The sequence below is a fragment of the Tamandua tetradactyla genome, chromosome 9 (assembly GCF_023851605.1).
Source record: "Tamandua tetradactyla isolate mTamTet1 chromosome 9, mTamTet1.pri, whole genome shotgun sequence".
Lineage (NCBI taxonomy): Eukaryota > Metazoa > Chordata > Mammalia > Pilosa > Myrmecophagidae > Tamandua > Tamandua tetradactyla.
The window spans coordinates 84,709,058-84,734,195 of record NC_135335.1 but is presented as its reverse complement, the minus strand read 5'-3'; the positions used below and the strand labels follow the sequence as shown (position 1 = coordinate 84,734,195).

The window sequence follows — 25,138 nt, the reverse complement described above, 5'->3', positions numbered from 1 at the left end:
AAAATGATCATTAGCAAAGATAAAAAGGCAGCGTTGCCCTGGAAAGGTCTCTGGCACCCTCTCTAATTCCCACACCAGGGAAGACAAAGTTCAGTGAAGTTTTACCTTAAACCAGGAAGGAAGCAATGGCCTCAAGCTACAGGACCTTGTCACCTGAGGCCAAACGTAGCTATTGAGGTGTTTAAAATTCAGTGGTGAAAGCTTCCTTTGTGTGGTGTTTTTCCTCTTCTTCAAGGAATTGAGGGGTGGGTAGGGCAAAAGGAATGGTGTCAACTCACACAGCTGACCCTTAATGAAAGATTTCATTAAGAAAGTGGAATTTCTGGAAGGACAAGTGGAGAAGGCAAGCATCTCAGAGAAAGGAACCAAGCCAGGGTGATCCAGTTAAATGAAAGTCAACTCCTGTTATCAAAGTCTCCAATGGCTCGTCTCTTCACTTCCTGGAGGAGATTTATTCTAGAGAGGCCCTGTCTAGTCCTTACTAGGGATTCTGCTCAAGTTATATAATCACAGAGGCTCATCCTGACTCCTCTGATTTAATTCGTACCCTTTCTATTCCCTTCCTCCCCTTAGCTTTACTTCTTAGCATATATCACCCTCAGCATATGGTTCATTTGTTTACTTATAGTCTTCCTCTCCATACAATATTCCATGGGAGAGACCTAGATTTTAATGTAATTTGTTTCCTGCTGTATCCAGGCACCTAAAACTGAGGCTGGCATTTCATGATGGATTAATGATTGAAGAAACAAGTGAACAAAACAGAGAGCAGAAAAAGAAAGGGACAGATGGGTAAAGAAGGCAATAGGGGACAATTGATCCCAGTAGTAGAGAGACTTGAAAAATGGGATGTATAACCCAAATATAAATAGGAAGATAAGGCAAGATGGGAAGAATTGATCAATCTTCTATGATATTAAAAATAGGAATATTCATCATGTCTACACTAACCCTTTCTCTCTGGTCTCACAAAAATCAAAAATCAATGATTCCAATAGCTTCATGGTTAGCATTTGCTTCAGTCTTCACAATGACTCTGAAAACTACGATTTATTATTTTCACTTTGCAGATAAGGAATGAGAGGACAAAATGTTAAGCAACCTGCACAAGGCCACAGAGCTGGTAAGTATTAGGCCAGAATATAAGTCCATTCCTGAATGACTTTTAAATCCAAGCTTTTAGCACTGTGCCCTGCTGCTTTCATAACTAAGGCAAAGCCTTGGAAGTGACATCCTAGGAAATTCCCTTCAATATTAGCCCTGAAAGTGAGAAGAGAATAAAGCCACTGATAGGTTTTTTTAAATTGAACTCATCTAATGCTTCTAATTTTCTGGAGATTCTAGTTAGCAACCCTTCTTTTTTTTCTTCAGAATCAAAGAGTGTTAGAGCAAAAATGGACACTCAAGGACATTTAGTCCTAGGATTTTTTTTCTCTTTTCTTTTCCTTTTTCTTCTTCTTTTCCCCTTCTTAAAAAGAGTTATGTGAATATTTATTCCTTCTAGCCTCATGTATTCTGGAGCAGCTAGAAGGAAAAGTCTGAGAGGATCGTATTGCAGCCCATGACAAACTCTGCGATCTGTCCTGTAACTACTTGCTGAATAGTGCTTTGAAAACTATTGGTTCTTTATTTCTTTGCTTTGTTTATATGTTACAGTATACAATAAAAAAGTTAAAAAGAAAAGCAAAAGAATGAAAGTTTTGAAGGCAGTATAGAATTGCCTTAAGAGTCAGGTTCAGAAGATTTTCTTAAACAGAATGTAAAAAGCACAAACCATTAAAAAAAAAAAGTTGATGAATCTACATTCAAATTAAGAAATTGGATTAATTCAAAAGATTCCATAGGAAATGAAAAATACAAACCAAAAACTAGAAGAACACATTTGCAACACGTTTAAGTGACAGTGGATTTGGTACCTGTATTAAGGTTCTCCAGGGAAACCGAACCAACGGGAAATAAATGTATCTATATATGTGTACACGTGCATATATGTGTATATGTATATATGTAGGTATATAAATATGTGATTTATTTTTAAAAAAAGAGTTATGTGGTAAAATACACAACATAAAATTTACCATTTTAAAAAACTATTTTAAATTGGACACTAGTGGCATTAAGTGCATTCACAATGATGGGCAACCATCATCGCCATCAGCTAGTTCCAGAACTTTTTCTGTACCCTGAACGGAAGCCCCAAACCCACTAAGAAGTCCATGCCCTGCTTCCTCTTCTACCCAGGTCCTAGGAAGCCACAAATAGGCTTTCTTTCTCTATGGAGGTGCCTATTCTGAATATTTTGTATACATGGAATCACACAATGTGTGGCCGTTTTTTGTCCAGTTTCTTACCCTTAGCCTAATGTTTCAAGATTCACCTACATAGCAGCATGTATCAGAATGTCATATCTTTTTTTTTTTCATTTGGTATGCTCTGCAGTTGGGTCACATTGCATTCTTTTTTCCATGTGACTGTCCCATTATCACAGCACCATTTGTTGAACGTTTTTTTTAGAGGGCATGGACCAGGAATCGAACTCAGATTTGCCTTATGGTGGGTGAGAATTCTGCCACAGAACTACCCCTGAACCCCTCATCATTCCCTTTTATGACTGAATAACATTCTATTGCAGGTATATACCACCTTTTGCTTACCCATTCATCTGTGGATGAACATTTGGGTTATTTCCACCTTTCAATTATTGGAACAATGATACTATAATACCTGTTTTCAATTTGGGGGGTAGAGTTACCTAGCGGTGGAATTGCTGGGCCATACTGTAATTCTATGCTTAATTTATTGAGGAACTCAGGGATTCTTAATCTAAAGCTAATGGTTAAGCTCCAGGAAATCTGTGAAGTCCTTGGAAGTACGGGCAAAGTTTTGCATGGAAGTCCACATGCAAACTTTTCTTTGGAAAGGGTTTATTTCCTTTGCCCTATTTTTTTTTAATTATTTATTTTTATTGACATATAAATTTGTATACCATGTAATCATCCAAAGTGTACAGTCAATGGTTTCCAGTATCATCATATAGCTGTACATTTATCATCACATCGACTTTTTCTTTTTTATGAAAAATAACGTATATATAAAAAAGCAATAAATTTCAAAGCACATCACAACAATTAGTTGTAGAATAGATTTCAGAGTTTAGTATGGGTTACAATTCTACAATTTTAGGTTTTTGCTTCTAGCTACTCTGAGATACTGGAGACTGAAAGAAATATCAATATAATGATTCCGCAGTCATACTCATTTGTTAATCCCTACCTTCTCTGTAATAACTCCACAATCACCTTTGATCTTTTCCCCACTCTTTAGGGGTATTTGGGCTATGGCCATTCTAACTTTTCAGTTGGAAGGAGCTGTCAATAATAAGATTTAGAGGGATGGAACTAGTTGATGTTCTGGAGAGGTTGGGCCCTCTGCATTTCAGGGCTTATGTGGTCTACGGACACATTTAGAGGTTGTAGATTTCTGGAAAGTTACCCTAGTGCAGGGGACATTTGTAGAATTTTATATAATGCCCTAGGTGTCTTTAGGATTGGCAGAGATGGTTTTGATTGGGGTTTGGCAAGCTATGATAGGTGGCAATGTCTAACTGAAGCGTGCATAAGAATGACGTCCATAATAGCCTCTCAACTCTACTTGAACTTTCTCAGTCACTATACCTTTTTTGTTATACTTCTTTTCCCTCTTTTGATCAAGATGCCTTTGCCCTATTTTTAAAGGTTTCTAAGACCCCAAAAGAGTTAAGACAGATCTAGTCCAATGCTCTCATTTTAAAGTTGAGAAAATTGACAGCTAGAAAAAGTGAGTGATGAATGCAGCATTAGACTCCAGCCTTCCAATTCCCAGACCAGACCCCTTGCTTCTAAATCATGGTTTCCTCTCCCCTAAGGCCTTAATGGTGAGATAGACTCAAAATATCTGTTTCTTCATGATCACCTTATAAAAGTAGAGTCATAGAAAATAATGTAGAGTAGAATTTTTTAAATCTCCTTCATGCTCATTAACATGAATAATAATGCATTAAAATTGAAAAAAAAATGAAAGGCTAAGTTTGGTTCATCGGACTTAAAATGGGTTAAATACACACACACACTCACACACACGCACAGGTTTGGTCGGAAAAAAGCCCTTCAAATGTTTTTCCCACTTTGGAATTCAAACTAGAATATTTTCTGGGCTTCAAGATAATTTTATAAAGCCTGCTACCCAACACCTCCCTGCATGCTCTTCTTTACTGCATTAGAAAACAAGATCTTCTTAGAGTAGAAAGAACTTCATCTTGATAAAGTTTCCATTCCTACGTGACTCAAGAATGTTCACCACATATCAGAAACCAAATTGGAAATTTTCCTGACAGTATGTTCCCAGTCATATGATTCTTCAGTTTTGCAATCTGGAAAATGGAATTTGTAACATCAGCCTGTCCTTATGTCTTCTGCCATGAGAGAGATGGAGAAAGCAGATCGATTGGAGTCAGTTTTTTTCCAGGTACAAATTGGGCAATTCAGGAGAAGCACTCACTGTACAGTCATTTGTATTTTATGAACCTGAGTGGCATTTCTCAAACTTTCATGTGCATATAAATCACTTGGTGCTTCAGCTTTCCAGCTACTAAAACAAATACCATATGATAGGTTGGCTTCAGCAATGGGAATTTATTGACTTGTTTATTGATTTTGAGACTATTGAGAATTTATTGATTTTGAGACTATGAGAAGTCCAAAACTAAGGTATCTGCAAATGATGCTTTCTCCCTGAAGACTGTGGCATTCTGGGGCTGGCTGCCAGTGATCCTTGGGTCTTTGACTTTTCCATCCCATGGCAATATTCGTGGCAGCGTCTTCTCCTTTCTCTTCTGGATTCTACTGACTTCCAGCTTCTTGCTCTTCCCCTGGCTTTTCCAATTTCTTTACTTATAAGGACTTCAGCCACTGTAGGTTAAGGCCCAACATCATTCTGTTTTGTCACACTTTATAAATAACATTTTTCAAAGTACTAATTACAAATGGGTTCACACCCACAGGACCAAGGGTTGAGATCTGAGCATTGCTTTTGTGGAGAACATTATTCAATCCCTAATATTTGAGGACCTTGTTATAACTTAGATTCTGATCTGGTAAGTCTGGGGTAGGGCCTGAGGTTCTCATTTCTAACAAGCTCCCAGGTGATATTGATGCCTCTGGACTACACTTTCAGTAGCAAGGCATAGGACCACTTGTCTGTAAGCTCTTGATCTGCTAAGATCTGCTAAGATCTGCTAAGATAAGCATCTTTCATGGAAGCTTGCTAAACACAATTCCTCAAGGACTTCTCCCCACAGAGACACAGATTGAACAGGCTAGCGATGAGGCCCTGGAATCTGTATTTTTTAATGGTCACCCCATCACATGTGATTCTGATGCGTGGATGTATTTGAGAACTGCTGCTCTAAAACAGAAATATCCAAAGGAGAGATTTAAATACAACTAAATGTACAGATGACTCAATAGTTTGTAAAAAGAATATAATATTATATATGTTCATTATTTTTTTTTACTTAAGAAAGAAAGAAATTAAGCTTTAACTGAGATTGATAATTTTGCATTTCCTCATTTCCTCAATTAGCTCAGTACAAATCCTGGAAGCTATATAAGATATCTCATGATAAGAGGGAGTTCAATAGAAACATATGGGTTGCCATGATGCATCCACATGTTAATTTATCATTTACGTACTACAGGTCCTCACAACATGATTTATTTATTAAAGGAAGAACTTTAAAATACGAAACTTTACAACACATCGTAACAAAATGGGGAGTGAGTATGAAAATATTTGATACCACACGGAAGTTTCCTGTTTATCTTTTGACAAAGCACTAAAAAGAGTTGTTGGATTAAAAATTAGCTGCCCATTAGTGTTTGGCTTTTACAATCTCACTTATATGAAATAATGAGAATACACAAATTCATAGATTCAGAAACTAGAATATTGGTTACCAAAGATGAGGATGGGGATAGGGGGTGGCGAGTTAATACTTAACTGGTACAGAGTTTCTATGTGGGGTAATGGAAAAATTGGGGTAATGGATGGTGTGATGGTAGCACAACATTGTGAATGCAATTTACAATACTAAACTGTATATTTGAAAGTGGTTAAAATGGGAAATTTTAAGCTATATATATATATGAAGCCAGAATAAAAGTTTTAAAAAAACTTCGAACTGTACAACAACAAAAGTGGACCCTAATGTAAACTATAGACTTTAGTAAATAGTATAATTATAATTATAGTTTCATTAATTGAGGCAACGTTACCACACTAATGCAAAATGTTAATAATAGGGAAAACTGTGTGTGTGGCGGGGGCAGTATATGGGAACTCTGTACTTTCTGCATGATATTTCTGTAAACCCATATCATCTCTAATTTTAAAAAGATGAAAAAGAATGAGTTGTCCAGTTTCTTTTACAAGAAGAAAGTTGCTCCCGAAATAATGAATCTCAAATACATTATGCTAAGTGAAAGCAGCCAGCTTCAAAATGCTACATATTGTAGAATTCCATTTATATGACAGTCTTGAAAAGGCAATACTGCAGAGAAAGAGAACAGATCAGTGGTTGCCAGGGAATGGGACAAGGAGAGGGGCTAACTACAGTGAAGCAGGAAGGAATTTTAAGGGTTGATGAAACCGTTCTGTATATTGATTCTGGTGGTGGCTATATGACTCGTTTCATTTGTCAAAACATGTAGAAACGCACATTAAAATGGATACATCTCATTGCATTATATTCTACCCAATATATGTGCCTTAAAAAAAAGTCAATAAGCGTTGCTGAAGAATTTTTTTTCTAATGTTTCTTGTATAGTGTAATTTTCAGCCACAGCAGATTATAAAACCAAGCACTGAAAATAAACCAAATTTAGAGCCAAATCTTTGAATTACAGCATCTCAAAAATGTTAGACCAACATCTTATAAAAACATACTAAATCTCATTATTCTCATTAACATTTTGAAAATGAATTACTGATTTTCTACATCTATTCATTTTATATTACAGTAAGTATGTGCTACAATATCCTAGTGCCTATGTATAATTTATAAATAAAGAAATATATGCACTGGGGAGGACATGCTCAAAAATGATTTTGCTGCTGAGGTGATAAATAGAAAACCTTGGCAATGACCTCACTATGAGCCACCTGAGGATCTTGTTAAAACACAAATTCTAATTCAGAAGGTCTAGGATGGAATCTGAGATCCTATATTTCTAATAAATTCCTCGGTGATGCCAATACATCTGATCCAAAGATAACACTTTGAGGAGCAAGACTCATACCATAATAGCCTGAAGAGATCTATGCAGCTATTTCAGAGACTAACAAATGCTGCATTTAATTCAGCTTGCCCAGTTCTCCTTCTTTTACTTTAGGAGACATGGGTACTTATCAGTCAATGAACCAACTTTCTTAGCATCTTCCTACTGTATGTCTACATGAAGAAAATTGTCCCTATCCCCATGCTCATAAAGACTGATTGTACTTAACCTAGCTGTTTAACCACCCCTGTGGATTGACTTACAAGAAGGAAGAAAACATAATCTGATAATAGCAGTGTCTTAAATTTACATATGGCATATGTTGTCTTACATCAACCTTACGATAATCCTTGTAGGTGCAATATTTGTGTATTATAACTCCATTTTACAAGTGCTTTATGACAGTACACAAGGAAAACTTTAAGAAGAAAGTGACAATAAGTCTTGTATTTGTTTGTTAAAGCTACTGGAATATGAAATACCAGAAATGGAATGGTTTTTAAAAAGGGAACTTATTAAGCTGCAAGTTTATAGCTCTAAGGCCAGGAAAATGTCCAAATCAAGGAAACAAGAGGTTACCATCACTCGAGAAAGGCTGATGCTGTCCAGAACACTTCTGTCAGCTGGGAAGGCACCTGGCTGGCATCTCCTGGTCTCTTGCTCCTAGAGTCCACTGCTTTCAGCCTCTCTTCCCATGGGAGTTCCTCACATGCCTTCTCCAGGGCTGGGTTTCATTTCTTGGCTTCTTTTGGCTCTCTCCAAGCTCTGGCTTGCTTAGCATCTCATGGAAGGCACATGGCAACATTTGCTGGTCCACGCATCTCCAAAAATCTAGTTCTCATGTTGGCTCTGTCACTTCTGTCTGCTCTTTCCAAAATGGTTCCCTCTTGAAGGACTCTAGCAGCCAGTTTAAGACCCACATTGAACGGGTGGAAATACATCTCCATGGAAACCACCTAATCAGAAGGTCCCACACACAATTGGGTGGGCCACATCTCCATGGAAATAACTTAATTAAAAAGAGCCCACTCAACGATATTGAATGAGGGTTAAAGAACATGGCTTTTCTGGGGTATACAACCTTTTCAAACTGGCACAAGTCAGACGATCAAGAATAGGTGGTATTTTAAGGAGATAAGGAGTGGAGAGCCAAGAAAGCAGGATGGGACTCAACCATACTCTAAATATTTATTGAGCTACCACCCTAAAGCCCCCCAAAATCAGTAGAAGCAAAGATGTTTAAGTTTATTCTGTGGGAAATAGGCGTCATTAAAGAGTTTTAACTCGGAGAAATGATGTGATCAGATTCACCATGAAAGCATTTGAGTTTGAAATAGGCAAGGCTGATAAAAGTGAGGTCATCCAGGGGTTATCAAAGAGGAAGAGGTAAAAATGATGAACATGTGAACAGAGGTAATAGCAGTGGGAAGGGAAAAGGGATATTTACAGGACTTTGTACCGGATTAGATGAGGAGTGTGACAGAAAGAACACTGACAGTTGAAACCATCAGAAATGATAAGTTTTTACATTTCAAGGACCATAGAAAAGGGTACTCTTTGACATAATTATGCCTCACTTGGGATTTTAGACATGCAAATAATTTCCCAAGTGGCAAAATCTCTTTCCGCAAATGTGTTTACTGTAGCAGTATACACATGAATGAAAATTGGGGAACCATTTAAATATCCATGATATGAAATGGTTAAGTAAATTATTTTGCAATAATATTCTAAAATGGCATAAGATAAAATGACAGTTTTGAAGGACATAAAAAAGACCTGAAAAAACTGTGAGATATATTCCCTGGAGGAGAAGAAGAAATGCCTTAAAAAAACCATTTTTTTCCCAAAGTAATATGTAAATTTAATGTAATTCCAAAGAGTTATTTTTTTCTTAGAATTCAATACTTGCTTATTTATTTATTTATTTTTTTACTTTAGCCTAATGGCATATAAGTCAAAATACCAGGCTAAAGAGTTACTTGGATTAGTGCTTCCCCCACTTCAGTGTACTAAGATTTGCAATACAGTTAGGTTCTGTTTGTATTCCATTATTTTCTACCATCATTGTTGATCATATTTATTTGATTATGTGAAACACAGTATGCAAAATAACATGGTTCTAAAAGCCAAAAACATAAAAAGGCATACTCAGAGAAACATCCTTTCAATCTCTTCTCCCCATCCTTTCCACTTAGCTCTCCTAACTCCAGTCATCATTTCGTTTCTGGTTTGTATTGCTGTATTTCTTTTCTTTTTTTAAATAAATGTATAGATTTTTAAAATATAAACACACCTATAGCATATGGTTTAGTAAATTCTAAGTATTATTCAGCAGTTCACTCTTTTCATTAGATAATATATTTGACTTGGAGATCTGTCCATAGAAGAATGTTTTAATCCATCATATCCTTTTTTTAAAAAACTTTTTTATTCTATAATAGAACATATATTCAAAGCAAAGAAAGAAAATAACTTTTTATTGTAATATAACATATATACAAAGCAAAGAAAGAAAATAACTTTCACAGCACAGTTCAACAAGTAGTTACAGAACAGATCCCAGAATTTTCATGGTTTACCATTTCATCATCTCAGACTTTTTTTCTAGTTGCTCCAAAATATTGGAGGCTAGAAAGAACATTAATACTTATTTTATTTTAGAATTTACAAATTGATTCTAAAATCTTTATGGAAAAATAAATATATCATATTTATCAAGAAAGTTTTTAAAGGACAATCAATGAGAAGGTAACTACACTATCAGACATTATATTATGCTATTTTTGCACTGTGGTAATCAGAACTGTGCTTTATTGGCATATAAATAAGCATCTCAAAAAATATGACATATAGTATATGTGACACTTGAAATCAATAGAGAAATCATGAATTTTTCAATAAGGGTGGTGGGATGCATTCAGAACAAAACTGATTAACTCAATATTTAGTTCAAACAAAATTTAAAAGAAATCCTAAGATAATTAAATATCTAAAAAAAACACTTTAGCACTATTAGAAATAAAGAAGCAAAACAGAAAACTCAGAAGTCTTAGTAGAATATAATTAACAGATTTTACTAGGTGAAAATTAAAAGCTTTTGTATAGTGAAGCAGTCTATAAACAAAATCATGGGAAACATGACAGACACAGAGAAATGTTAACAAAACATTTGATAAAGCGTTGATATGTCTAATATTAGGAGAAACCCCAAAAATTAATTTTAAAAAGACAAGCATACCAAAAGAAAAATAGGCATAGGATTAAACAACCATATTATAAAAAAGAAAATGCAAATAAATAATAATCCTATGAACCCAAGCTCACAAGAAATCTGGGGACTGTGAATTAAAACAATGACACAGTATATTTTGTTCATTTGATTGGAAAAATTAGATTGATACAATAATGCATGCCTGGCAAGAATGTGGGAAAATGTTCTTTAGCTGTATATATTGGTAGAAGTGTATTTTGATAAATAGTTTGTGGTGAAATTTGGAGGTATATATGAAAATTTAGAACCTTCCTATCCTATGACTCAGTAATCTCATTTCTAGGTCTTTCTCCTACATTTTTAGAAAGAAATTTCATAGTTCTGTATCAAAGAATGAATGTGGCCTCTTAGCGCACATCATATACAAAAATTAACTGAGAAAATGGATCAAAGCACTAATATAGAACTAAAACTATAAACCTTGTAGAAGAAAACTTAGGGAAACATGTTCATAATCTTGTATTAAAGAACTGTTTCTTAGGCTTTGCACAAAAAGCACAAGCAACAACAACAACAACAAATAGATAAATGAGACTTTATCAAAGTTAAAAACTTTTGTGTATCAAAGGACTTTATCAACAAAATAAAAAGACAATGCACAGATTGGGAGAAAATATTTGAAAACCATATATCTAATAAGGGTTTAATGTCCAGACTATATAAAAACTGCAATTGAACAAGAGAAAAAGACACACACAATTTAAAAATGGGAAAGTCTTAAACAGACATTTCTCCAAAGAAGATATACAATGTAGCCAATAAGCACATGAAAAGATACTCAAAGTCATTAGGCATCAGTGAAATGCAAATCAAAATCACAATGAGATAACATCTCACACCCACTAGAATTGCTACTATTGCAAAATGGAAAATAGTAAGTGTCGGAGGGGATAAGGAGAAATAGAAACACTTGTACATTATTGGTGAGAATGTAAAATGGTGCAGCCACTGTGGTGAACAGTATGGAGATTCCTCAAAAGGTTAAGTGTGGAATTACCAGATGACTAACAATCCCACTCCTGGGAATACACCCAAAAGAACTGAAAGCAAGGACCTGAACAGATATTGCACACTGACGTTCAGAATAACATTATCAATGACTGCCAAAAGGCAGAATAAATTGTCTAAGAACAGATGAATGGATAAAGAAGATGTATATACTTACAATGGAATATTATTTGGTTGTAAAAAAGGAATGAAGTTCTGATGCCTGCTACAGCATGAATGAACCTTGAAAACATGACGCTGAGTGAAATAAGGCATACGCAAAAGGACAAATATTATATGATAGCACTTATATGAAAAAGGAGAATGTAGTGGTTAGGCTCAGGTCATCAAATTGGCCAGGTGATGGTGCCCAGTTTTTCTGTTACTGTGAACTTAAATCATCAGCATGTGAATTTTGTCTATGGCTGATTACATCTGCAGTTGGCTAAGGAGTGCCTTCTGCAATGGGTAAAGCTTAAAAGGAGAGGTGAGAAGAAAGAGAAACAGCTCAGCACAACTCCAAGGAGCTCAGCACAGCACAACACAATGGAGTTTAGTGCTCAGAGCCAGTTCATATCCAAATGTTTTGAGATTCAGAAAGGAATCACCCCAGGGAAAGCCGTTTGAACTCAGAGACCAGGAGAGAAGCCCAGCAGATATTGCCATATGCCTTCCCATGTATTAGGGGAACTCAGATGAAAGCTACCTGCCTTTCCTCTGAAGAACTGTAAATTTGTAACTAAATAAATCCCCTTTATAAAAGCCAAACCATTTTTGGTGTATTGCATTCTGGTAACTTTAGCAAACTAAAACACAGAATATGCATATTCATGAAGTCAGAAGCTAAAATACAGGTTACCTGGAGCTGAGTGCATTGGTGGGGGGAGTTAATGTTTAATTGGTATGAAGTTTTTGCTGGCAGTGATGGAAAAACTTTGGCAATGGATGGTGAGGTGGAGGCACGACTTCATGTGTGTAATTAACACCACTATATTTTATATTCAAAAAGGGGAAAAAAAGGAAAATTTGGGTTGTATATAAGTTACCACACACATATACAATGAGCCATAGAACTGTACAATGCCATGAGTGAACTCTAATGCCAACAGAATGTTAAAGTTAATAGCACAATTATAATTATATTGTTTCATTAATTGTAACAAAGGTATGACACTAATGCAGAATATTAATAACAGGGAAAACTCAATATGTACTTTCTGCATGGTATTCCTGTAAACCTGCAGCTGCTCGAATAGAAAAACTTTTTAATGTAAAAAGAATCAACTCAGAAAAAAAAAAAACACAAGGTGAGTGAATAAACAAACGGTGGTGCGTGCATCCTTACAATGGAAACTTTTCAGCAATTTTTTTAAAAAAGAGCTGTTAGGCCACAAAAAGGCATGGAAGGGCCTTAAATGCATTTTTTAAATGAAAGAAGCCAGTCTAAAAAAGCTTCAAACTGTATGATTCCAAGTATATGACATTCTGGAAAAGACAACACCACAGAAAGAGTGAAAAAGATCAGTAGTTGCCACGTGTTTGGGGGTGAAAAGAAGGAGTGAATAAGTGGAGCAAAGGGCATTATTAGGGAAGAGTAACTATTCTCTATGAGACTGTAATGGGGGATACACAGCATTACGTATTTGTCAAAACCCTTGGGACTCGGGCCACGGTGGCTCAGCAGGTAAGAACGCTTGCCTGCCATGCCCGAGGACCCGGGTTCGATTCCCGGTGCTGCCCATGTAAAAAAAAAATTAGAAAAAAAAAAAAACCCTTGGGACTGAACAACACAAAGGGTGAGCCCTAAAGTAAACCTAAGGACTCTAGTTAATAATGCACCCATATTCCATCAACTGTAGTAAATATACTACACAAATACAAGATATTAACAACAGGGGAAACTTTGCAGAGGGCAAGGGTGCTGAGATGGAATATGGGACTTCCCTTGTACTTTCTGTGCAATTTTTCTGTAAACATAAAACTCCTCTAAAAAAATGTGAAAAATTAAAGCATGAGGTAAATCCATAGGAACTAACCTAGACCATATAACTACATTAAACTTTAAAAAAAAAGTCATAGAAATATTCATTTTTGTTTATTTTATGCATATAGAGACATGCATACATACATGTAGGAAAAAGGATAGATATGCACCAAAATATTAATGGTGGTTACCTCTGGAGATGAGTTTAGATGCCAGAAGAAGGATGTGTATTTGGAAAAGTTACATTTTGCTTTATAGATAAAAGTATAGAAATAGATATAGACATGAATAGAAACAAAGATAATGTCAATAGTTTTGGGATTGTGGGAGTGGATTTTTACTCTTGATATTTTTTAGCATTTTTCTATTGTCTTTAAAGAAAGGAATGTAGTCTTTAAAAAAGAATAATGAAGGTCCAAAGACAAAATTGTCCCCATTCAGGTAGAAAGAGAAAGAAGATGGGCCAGGAAAAAGACAAGACAGGAGTGGCTATAGGCAGACAGCAGGGAGGCAAGGGAGGTCAGGGGTCTGAAAGCTGAGGAAAGAGAGCTGCTTTGAGATGAGAGAAAGAAGAGGCATCGAATGCTACAGAAATGTCAGAAGGGACAGTGCCTGAGTAGAAGTGGCTGAATCCAGGATACAAGGCATGAAGGCAGCCATTGTCTACTCTGCCTGTGCATCTTTGTCGAAATAGAAGTTGGGTCCCAGCCAAACCTCCTGAATTAGAAGCTCTGCAAGTAGCAACCTGAGACAGATCATTTTAAACACTCCTTACATGATTCTGGTATTCAGACAAGATTGAGAAGCAGTGAGTTAAGGCACTAAGAAGGTGGTGATTGAGGGAAGCCATTGAGAGCAGATGGTTTTTCACTAATTTTGACAGATGAAGAAAGGGGTGAGATAAATTGTAAAGTCACCAAAAAGGTTAGTAGGGTAAAAGGAGAACCGAGGATCTTGGAGATGAAGTCGGTGTGGCAGAAAAGATTAAATATGCAAGGGAGATGCTAGAAAACAGGAGAGAAAAGGAACTTAATGTTTTTAGACTTTCTATTGAATGTCAGATTTTATACATGCTGTCACCATTATTATTCCTTGCACTGGATTTTTGAGGCACATATTACTGTTTCCTAATTACAGTGAGGTAAGTGAAGTCCATAGAGCCAAACCCATGCCAAGACATGGGTTCTTTTCTCTGCATCAGGGTTCTTTTCTCTGCATCAGGGCATGGAGCAACATCTTAGAGGCAGTAGGTAGGGATGGAGTCCAGGACTCAGGTGGAAAAAAGAAAGAACACATCCTCTGAGGCAGGGATGAGCAAGAAGAGATCACAAATAAAATATGCAGGACATGTTAGTGTGTGAAGAAGGAGGCAGTGACAAAACAAGTGTGTGGCAGAGAAGAAAGCGAGACTAACACAGATTGACTTCATCTTCTTGGTAAAGCTGGGGCCAAGTAATTTGTTGGGAGTGAATGCAAGTGGCTTAGGGACAGTGGCCATGTGCTGGACCAAAGAGCAAAAAGCCAGCCTTGCCCTTCTCCTCCCCACAGGGAGATGTGAATTAGTCACTCAACAACCCATCCTGTCACCAACTGCAATCTGAGTATAGATGAGCTGAGCTGACTTTAGTTGAGTGAGAACCACATGGAAGTAAAGCAAGTTCTCTTCCTTCCAACAGCCGGCAGTGTAGGTTGACCTAGAGTGATTAGTTTTACACCAGCTGTTACTAGTCTGATTAAAGCAGCTACAGTAGAGCGGCAGGGCATATAGAATTGTTCTGCCATTGAAGATCCCTTGTTGCTCAGGAGTTTTGAAAATAAACGGGAGTTGCATACCTTCATAGCACCCATAAGCAAAGGTAAATATACCTTACTCACCACATGATGTTGAGGCTCTGCCTTTAAGCTGAAAGGTGCATCTCCCATCAGTTAAGAGAACCAGATGGAGTCATTGGCTTAATGGTACAAGGGCATGTTATTAAATAGGAGCATCAGGTTATTATATCTGAGCAGGTGCCTCTGGGCTTCCAATCCAAAAAGGTCACCAAAGCATCATGAGATTTTCAATGGCTCCCTGAGGTTTGGCAAACAGCCTGTGCTGAGGGTCATTTGCCCGTTATCCTGGAGTGGCAGACAAGTCAAAGTGGAAAAGCCCAACGTTCCAATAACTTTTTCTTTGCAATTCGGTACCCTTTGTTTAAAATATCCCTGGCTTACCCTCTGGGTTGCGTAACAATCAGATGCAATATTAATTAATGGCATCAAACAGACACTAACAACTCGTTTATTGAGGGATAGCTATTTATTCAGGCAGCTGATGCTTTGTTCCAGGACTTTTTTTTTTTCCCAAAAGAAAAGGCAGAAGTTATGAGCATTTGTAATTACAAAAAACAAACAAAAACTCATAACCACATACAGGGCTATCTGAAACTATAAATTCTGTATTTGTGGAAAACAACCAAAGGCTAGATTATTTTGGTTCTATGGATGTTCTATGTTACTTATACTTCTATGGGAGAAAAAATAAACATAGCATCCAGAAAGTTTGGCAATTGGGCATCAAAAAAAAGGGGGGGGGGGGATTGGGTCATTGATTGTTTCTGTTCTTTTGACCCGGTTCTCTCTGGCTCCTCCTCCTTCCCAGGGAAGGTGAGATTCAAACCTCTGGGGTCCTCCTCAAATACCGCCAAGCTGTTGTTCAATGTTGTTAAGAAATAAGGAAAGAAATTTATCACGGAGACAGGCTGCCAGAAATATCATCTTTGAGGTCTTCAGATTTACCAAGACCTTTTTTATTATCATTTGGTCTGTCTCTTTTCTGATGCATTCTGTGGGAATTGTGTGGCCTTAATCAGACAAAACCGATCTGGGGCGAATCAGTTACTTCTTCTCTATATCTTTACTGCATTGAGGTTCCCTCAACTCCCTCCAACACCTTGTAAAACTGGCAGGGTCTGGACATTTTGCATGCTGAAGAAAATCACTGCTTTGCCTCCAGCAAGGAACATAAATGTTGCAACACTGACTCCTCCTCTAATGAAGAAACAGTGAACAAGTGCACGGAGTTGAGCTGCTTCTCGCACAGCCACCGGGCTGGGGACGGTGGAGGAGAGGCTGAAGTCCCCGGACCCTGTCTTCTGGGCTGGGCTTCCTCCACGCCCTCCCTTTCTGCCTTACTCGCGCCTCTCCCTCTCTGTGGATTTTACCAGCTGTTCTTGAAACAGCTTTCCACACAACGGAGCTCCACGTCCCTCTGCAGGAGGTGCTGGAGGAATGAAGCAGCAGACTTTGTTCCCCGGCTAAAGTGAGTACCCACGGCGGGCTCAGCCTTGCTGCGGATTCCGGGCGGCCGCGGGCGGCGCGGGCGGGCAGCAGCAGCCAGGGCTGAGGGTTGCGGGTTCGAGCCCCGCAGCCCGCGCGGATCGCGCCACATCCGGCAACGGGGGTCGCCCAGCACGGCCACCTGTGGGAAAAGCGGGACTCTGACCCAAACCCGGTTAGTGTCCTTATCAGACGCACTAAAAATACTACTCTCAGGTGGTTTGCCACCACCTCTTCTCCCGTCGCCTTACAACTGCGCTCAGACACACGTTAGTTTTTGTTTTGTTTTTTTTTTTCGAAAGGCGTCTTCGGGTACAACCTTGAGAAAGAGTTTCGGTGTGGTTGTGGGATTCTCAGAACGTAAATGCTTTACGTCAAAATGAAGAGCGAAAAAAAGCGGGGAGGTGGAAGGGGGTCAGATAGGTGATGTGAGGATCCCCCCCCCCCCCCCACCTCCAGCCCCAGCAGCAACCACTGGGTATGCTTGTGGGAAAACTTTGGTGCTGACCCGAAAGCTGCAGCTCCCTACAAAAGGCAATGGGCTGGCGGCAGGTAAGCGCCTCCTGGCTGTAAACCTGAGCAGGAGGGAGGTGGATTGAGCAGAACAGAGGAATCCTAGTCCGGCAGGAGCCAGGAAGCAGAACCCACTGAAGAAGCAAGGAGATAGAAGAGAGGGCTGGGGAGAAGGGAAAGTAAGGCAAACTAAGGTAACTGGAGAGACGGAACACTGCAAAAGGGAAGAGCAGCCAGGGCTGGAATTACAGCTCTTTGAGTAGCAAAATACCCTTTTAGTGACCTCTGCCTGTATATCAGGGAAGCAACCGCGTTGCCTTAATGACAAGCCCTGGATTTTCTATGACTGAACTTTAAAAGGGTTGCAGCAAGGGGTGGGGAAATGAAAGGAAAAGCCAACCGAGGTGAATCTGCAAAGATAAATTTGTCTTCATTCATCAAGTTGGCTGGCAAAGATTTCCCATCTGAGTCTCCTGCTTCTTGGCGAATGGAGTTCTGCTAAACCCAGCCTTGCCTTTGGGCAAGACACTCAACCTCTCTGTGCCTTGGGTTTTCTCTGCAAAATTTAGGGAAATTAATCATACCTTTTATATACACATGCACATGATGGGTAAGGAAAAATCAGATGAAAAGTTTAATTTTGATCATTCTTAAAAATTAGCATTCATGGATACAAGAATTAGCTATGAGTCTTCTCCCCAGGGTGGCAAAATGCCCTTTTAAGGAATATGCATGAAATTTTGCTTACAATCTCCAAGGGTTTGTGGACAGCTCCCCTGGAGACCGTGTGTGAACTCCAGATGAGCCCCTTCCCCAAAGAAAGTCTTCCCTTTGAAGATCAGCATCAAGGCTACCCAGCCACATGCTTGCTGGCAGTTGGGCTGGTTGTGTGAGTATAGCCTACCATGGGGCCAGAGATGGGCAAGCCATCTTTTCTAGCCTTCCTGGGACACCCTCCCAGTGGGACACTCTCCCAATCTCCACCAACTGGGGATCCCTCCTCTCAAACTCTTTTAATGACTCCTCACCCCCAGAGCTGTAATGCAAACAGCACTAGAAAGTCCTCTGAAGAGGGTTGCTGTCAGTCTCTTGTTTTTGCCCCTCACCTGGGAAAAAGTGCTCCTTGAGTCATCTAGTCAGATGACAGACAATGGGGCTGAAGCTTTGCTCTGAAAAAAAGCTCTGTTTGCTCCCCAATGCATGGTATCAACAGGAAATTGTGTTCTTTTGGATCCCTGTTCTTTGCATGTAAGGGAATAAGGAGTCCTGGATCTTTGTCTTCCATTGGCAATGTCAGCCAGGGTTGGGGCTTCAGTGCCCAAAGACCAGCTTCAAATCTTGGCTTCCACACTTCAGCAAGACATTTCACTTCTCTGAGCCTCACTTTTCTTGTCTGAAAAATGGGGAGCAATTCTATCTCCCTTGCACAGTTGTTGGGAGATGAGGAAGTAGTATTTATATAATGACTGGCCAATAGTCCATGATAATCTGCTATTTTAATATCAGTGTGAAGTTATAAGTGTTAAGTAGTCTTCTGCTTTTTAAAGCAGCTTACACTCTCTCCTATGGGGCTTACATTAGCAGTAGAGTGAGTAAAATCAGTTCTTGTCTAATTATTCTCCAAGGTGAATGGTGAATTCAGAGTACAGAGTTGGCTTAACCATTTCATCTGCATAGCAAGTAAAATCTATCCAGATTGGCACAGATTCTCAACACTTTTTTTCAGTTGTCTTTTGGCCCATAGTCTTAAATACAGAACAGCTAGTTCTATGCCTGTAGCTCAAGCAGCTACACATGGAAACAGAAGAGTCCCTTGGCTCTTCTGTAGAGAGAAATGGTTCCATTTATCATCTTTCACAGCTTGGCAAGGATTCAGCCCACTCGGCTTATCCTTTCTCTCTAGGGTTGTGGCCCTTAGGCCCAAGATGACAGATAAGTAGAAATGTGGGGGGAAACATTGTAATCTTAAAGCAATTGGTTACCCTGGAATTAACCATTCTAAGGATGGATGAGTATATTCTGGCCATGCATTTTTGCATGTAAAGAAAACAATATTGATAACTTCTCTTCATTGAGCCTTCAAGGTATACTGAGCACTTTCATACAATACCTTAGTGGATTTTCACAGCAACACTACAGGATATGAATTATCATTTAACATTTTACAGGTGAGGAAACTGAGGCTTAGAGAAATTTGAATAACTTGCCCAGTCTGTATAACTCGTAAGAGGCCAGACAGGGTTCTAAGCCCCAGATCTGTCTGACTTTGACATCCACTTTTTTCCAGTACCCCAAAGTGCCAGACTCCCAGATATCAAAAAGTTGTGTCCTCCCAAATGGTATTCATCTTTTGGATGATTTTTAGTGACGTGAACATATACTTTGCACATGGTACATATTAGCAGGCGGTGACAATGAAATCCCCAGTGTAAGAATTAATTTTCCCAAACTTTCCCTATCCCAGTTCTTAGGTCCAAGATAGGAAATACCCAAACTCAGCAGGAGAAGGTTTGTTCTCCGTCCCTCACTTCCTGAGTGATCTGTTTTGGTTAAAAAGAACTCTGAGATTTTCATTATCTATCACCTTTAGAATCATGGCACTATTTACATTTTCTTTCCTGTGCAAAGCATGTCTTCATTCATTTATTCATTCATTCAGCAAATACTTACTGAGTTCTGTTTTGTGCCAGGCACTTAGGATACAGTAGGGAATCCAACCAGACCCTCCATCTCAAATAGCCTTTGTTCTAAGAAGGTGACAGGCAATAGGGAGGTGAACAAATACACAAACAAGAAAATTTCAAGTATTGATAAATGCTATGAAGAAATAGAGCAGCTGAGGGGTACAGAGTAATAAGGTTTGGAAACAACATTAAATAGGGCAGTTAGAGAACATCCATAGAAAGGTCACCTTTAATAAAATATCTTAATAAGGAGGAGCTAATCTTGTGAGTGTCTGGGGAAAAGAGTGTCTTAGCAGAAGAAATCATAAGCACAAAGACTGTGAAGTGGAATACATAAAACAGCTGAGCCCCAAACACAATGAGGTGGGCCTTTTGGAAATCATGCTACAAATTGGATTTTATATAGGAGGAATTGTTGTTTTGAATGTTCATTATACTACTCTAGACTGTGCTGTGTGCTTTATACCATCTTATTTAATCTTTCCAACAATCTGGTGAGTTAGCTATTTTCCATCTTGATTTTAAAGTTGAAAAAGCTGAGAATCAGAGGTTAAATGGCTAGCCCAAGTTTACAAAGCAGGAATTTGAGTCCTTCAGTCTGTTTTGCAACAAAGCCCCAAATTTTTTGCTAACACAGCACGTGAACTTTGAGATAATCTCTCCTGAGGGATAATGAAAGAGCTGGTAGAAAGAAAACACAAAAAGTATAAGGTGTGCAAGAGTAGTTCAGTGGTAGAATTCTCGCCTGCCATGCAGGAGACCCGAGTTCGAACCCAGACCATGTACTTCTCCCCACAAAAAAAATATGTAGGTAGCTAAATGTTCACAATGATTTCAACAATGTCCTAAATTCCAGCTAGTGTGCGTCTAGACCTGCACTGTCCAATATAGCAGCCGCTAGCCTCATGTAGCTATAGATCGTTTGAAATACCGAGATGTATTCTAAGCATGAAATAGACAACTTTAAGAGTTTGAAGACCTAGTACCAAATAAAGTACAATATCTCATCAACAATTTTATATTGATTATATATTAAAATTATAATGTGTTGGGTATATTGGGTTAAATAAATATATTATTAAAATTAATTTCACCTGTTTCCTTTAATGTGTTCTAATGTGGTTACTAGAGAATTTGAGGTCACCCCTGTGGCTTGCATTGTATTTCTCTTTAAGAGCACTGGTCTAGACTAATAAATTGACAAAGATATGATAGGAACTTTTTCTCCCTTCTTCCAAACATTTTTTTCCTCTATCCTTGCTTCAGCATAGAAGTCAGTCCCACAGTTCAGTTATTCTGTGAAGCAGCCAACAAGGAAAAATGTCCCCCTTTTCCTTCCTCCACCTCCTGGGCTGCCTAATTGTGGTGGCAGCTGATAATCTGAAGTCCATGGCATCATGTTTGTTACTGGATTTGATGAAATAGACTCAGTGGTTCCATTCATCTCCAGGACACCTTCCCTCACTCAGGCAGATCTCAAGAGGGTGCCGAGCAGCCTATCATTGAAGAGCCATTTTAAATCTGGATTTAGAAATTTTACCTTTAAATTACTTCTTAGGACAATGCCTTTAAGGTCTTTGCAAAACTGGGATAGGAGAAATCCAATACTTCATGGTTTTGTGAGAAGTTCATTAAATAAGTCATCTCACCATGGTGATAAATATTTCTCCTTCTCCTTTTGTCTTTTTGTTTAAAATAGCTTGAACAAGAAGCAGTCCCAGTTTCTGGAAGGGCATCACAGAAGGCCACCTTTGTTAGCTTTTGTCCACTAGCTAAAGTGGCCCTTCAATGGGTCAATGAAGCAAAGATATAATTTTTTTCCTGCAGTTTGACTTATTCCAAAAGGAAGATTTTGTTGTTGTTAGAGGAAGTCTCTGGCCTGGGATATCAGAGATATGGATTCTGCTGAATTGTGTATTCCCCTCATCCTCTGACCCACAGCGACTCTGCAGCAGTTCAGAGTTAATGAGAAAGTGCAATATAAAATGCTAAAGGAGAAATGATCTATAAAAATGTTGGGCTGAAATAAAAAATGTTGGACTGAGATTATCATTGATAAACTGAGTACTGATAGCTTACGTAGACGTTTGTCTGTAACATTTCCTCTATATAGCTAGAGAAAAGCACTACACAAGATGCTCTCAGATATCTAAATAGCATGAGTTTATTTCCACTTGAAAGCTAAATCTGGGATGGGAAATGGCAGTAGAGAAGCTGGTGTAAGTGGGTTTTAGTGTGTCTCCAGTGGCAGCAGCACATAGTTTTCAGCATCTTCTGAACTAAGAACTGTGTACCAGACTCCACTGGGAAAGTAAAAAAAAATCATAATACTAATGAAACAAGGTCCTTTCCCTGGAGGAGCTTATTTTCTAGTTGGAATGATGAACATAAACATAAAAAAAAAGTAACAAGGTAAGGTAACAATTTCTAGGTGTTACATGTCTAATATGGATAATTAGGGTTTTGATATTCCAGAGGGCACTGTGCCCATAAAGCCCTAAGGTACGTTGAGCAAGCTAAGGTTAGAGGTAGGCATTGAGGGCTGGAAGCCTAGGCTAAAGGCAAATGGACAAGAGGAGAGAGGGTTTTCTGAGTGAGGAATAATACAAAGTGGCATGGTGATGGCAAGGGGCATGGGTGAGGGTGAAGTGAAAAAAATGTCTGATAACACCGTGGCTCTGGATGCTGGCTTTACATTAGGATCAGCTGGGAAGCTTTTCAAACATATTCATGGCTGGGTCACGTGCCCTGAGATTTCATGTAATTAAATCAGTTTAGGATTTGAGGTCTGGGCACGAGTGTTTTGCTTTTCCTTTTTTTTTTTTTTTAAGTTCCCCAGAATATTCCAATGTGGAGCCAGAGTTGAGAATCACTGAACAAAAGCATAACGTTTTATATCAAAATAATGGAAAATAGAATTAAAGAGGTAAAGAGACAAAACCTTTGCTTTGGGGAAATTTTATATGCACAGCTTTCTACGTAATCTTAAATTCACAGATAATTGTTGTTCATGGTGATTCTATGCACTTGAATGGTGTGGCTAAGAAAAAAAGCCCCTTGGTAACTAACTGCCCATTTCCACACTTTTTTTGGGTGGGGGTGCACTGTAGACAAGTCCTAGCTAAGTGTGGGGCTGGCTATTAGTGTCTCACAACTTTTTGTATCTATGAGACACTATATAAATTGAGAAATGCTTTATTATTGTATCAATTAGTGTCACAATAACCATTGTCTAACAACCTGTAACTTTCCCTCACGTTTCCAATTTTACAAATTGGGAAATGAGGTTTAATTTCTTGCCTTGGGCCAGGAGGCCAGCTGACAACAAAGGTGAAATGAGAATTCTCAGCCGCTGAAATATCTGTATCTTATCTGTCTGGCAAATTGAGTCTGCCTCCTCTCCTGTTGCTACCACATACCCAGTGCTATTTCTTCCGTGCATGAATTATTAGTGTTACAGGTCAGTGGGTCTCAGCTGACAACACTGTGGTTGTTAGCATTAGCAGTCCACAAGCAGCCACAACTGTCCCCAGGGCCCCATCCCCAATGTCTTGTTACTTCCATTCAAGTAAAGTTTGGCTCTGCACAGTGCAGCTCCCCCACGCTTACCTCTGGAAAGGGAAGGCTCTGGTTGCTATTCCTGAAGCTCTCAGCCCCAGAGCTGTTCTTTGAGTTTTCTTCTCTGAAGCTCCCATTTCACTGAAAGGATAGTTACTTTTTGTTATGCATCTGGAAAAAAAAGGTGGGGGAGAAGAGCTCAGCATTTTTCACAGCAGCATTACTAAAGATAAGCGTTCCTTGTATGTGTTGAGAGCTGCTTGGTTCATTTCCAAGGATGAAGCGAGGTGTCCTAGAGGGTGGTGGAACAGCGCGAGACACCAAGACCTTCCCAGGATGACAGGAGTGGTCAATTCCATCCCGTTCCAAAATGGTTGATTTCTTTTCTTTGTGTCCAAATCCAACACTGATTTAACAATTTCCAAAGGCTTCGCTACAGCAAAAAGCAAGCCCCTAAAACAGTCCTCAACCTTTGCAGCACATTAGAATTACCTTGGGAGCTTTAAAAATATATATGAATGTGCAGGTTCCACCCCCAGACCCATTGAATAAAGGATCCGGGAATACCTGGCCATCACTTTTGCAGTTCTTCAAGTGAATTGAATCTGCATTCAGGGATAAAACCACTTTTCAGCTAAGATCAGAAATTTAATTACTTATTCTCATTTCTTTTTGCGTTGTAGAAATATCCAAAACTTTGGTTGTTGTTGGCTAGCAACTCACTATTCTACTCTTCGGGAAGCATGATTTCCAGAGCAGTATTAACTTTTTCTACTTCTATATACCAAACCCATACACTGAGGGGCCCTGCACAGCCTCATAACAAAAATGTCTGTGTGTGCAGTTTGTAAAGCATTTTACCAGAAACTTGATAATTACAAGATTGAAAGACAAAGCTAAACTTCTCTGCCACCCATGTATTGAATTTCCCAATCACTGTGTTGATCTTTAGTTAACCAACACTTGCTTTCCTATCTTGGCCATTCTAAAGCCAATTAACTTCATTCCTGTCCACACCCGTATTAGAAATATAATTGCAGCAGTCTTTTCCAGGGACTGTCATTGGGTAGACTTCACCAAGGTGAATTGGCCAAAAGCCATCTAAGCTGTGTGAGCTCTCAAACTCATTTAGGTTGCAGAGTCTTCCAACATCAGACTGGACTCGGGGAGTAGTGAATCCTGGCTTGGAGAGAATCGATTCCAAATCATCCCTAAATATGGAAGAACTTAGGACATGGAGAATTCCAGAATCAATCTGAGAATAATTATCCAGGTTCCAGTTAAGACTGAGTCTCCGGCCTTTCTCAGAAGGTTGCATTAATACCAGATTGCAACTAGGCTTTTGTCATAAGTTGGGGGGATGATGTACCATTCTACTTTTTCTGGGGTGCTGAGTTCGCAGGATTACAAGATAAGAAATTGTTAAGAAGACTTCAGGGAGAAGGATGGAAGAGGCCTGCTGTGAGTCAAGCATTAAGGACATCAGCATTTATTTATTCACTCCACT

General features: G+C 38.7%; 1 protein-coding gene across 4 annotated transcripts in view; it reads left to right on the top strand.

Annotated features, from left to right (window-relative positions):
• The first annotated feature begins 16,647 nt into the window (after window positions 1-16,647).
• Window positions 16,648-25,138, top strand: part of PRLR (prolactin receptor) — a 154,680-nt gene continuing 146,189 nt past the window's right edge. For all 4 annotated transcript variants that reach the window (XM_077116957.1, XM_077116954.1, XM_077116953.1 and 1 more), the window contains exon 1: window positions 16,648-16,859. The gene's annotated coding sequence lies outside the window, so the exon portion shown is untranslated. The remainder of the gene's footprint in view (window positions 16,860-25,138) is intronic.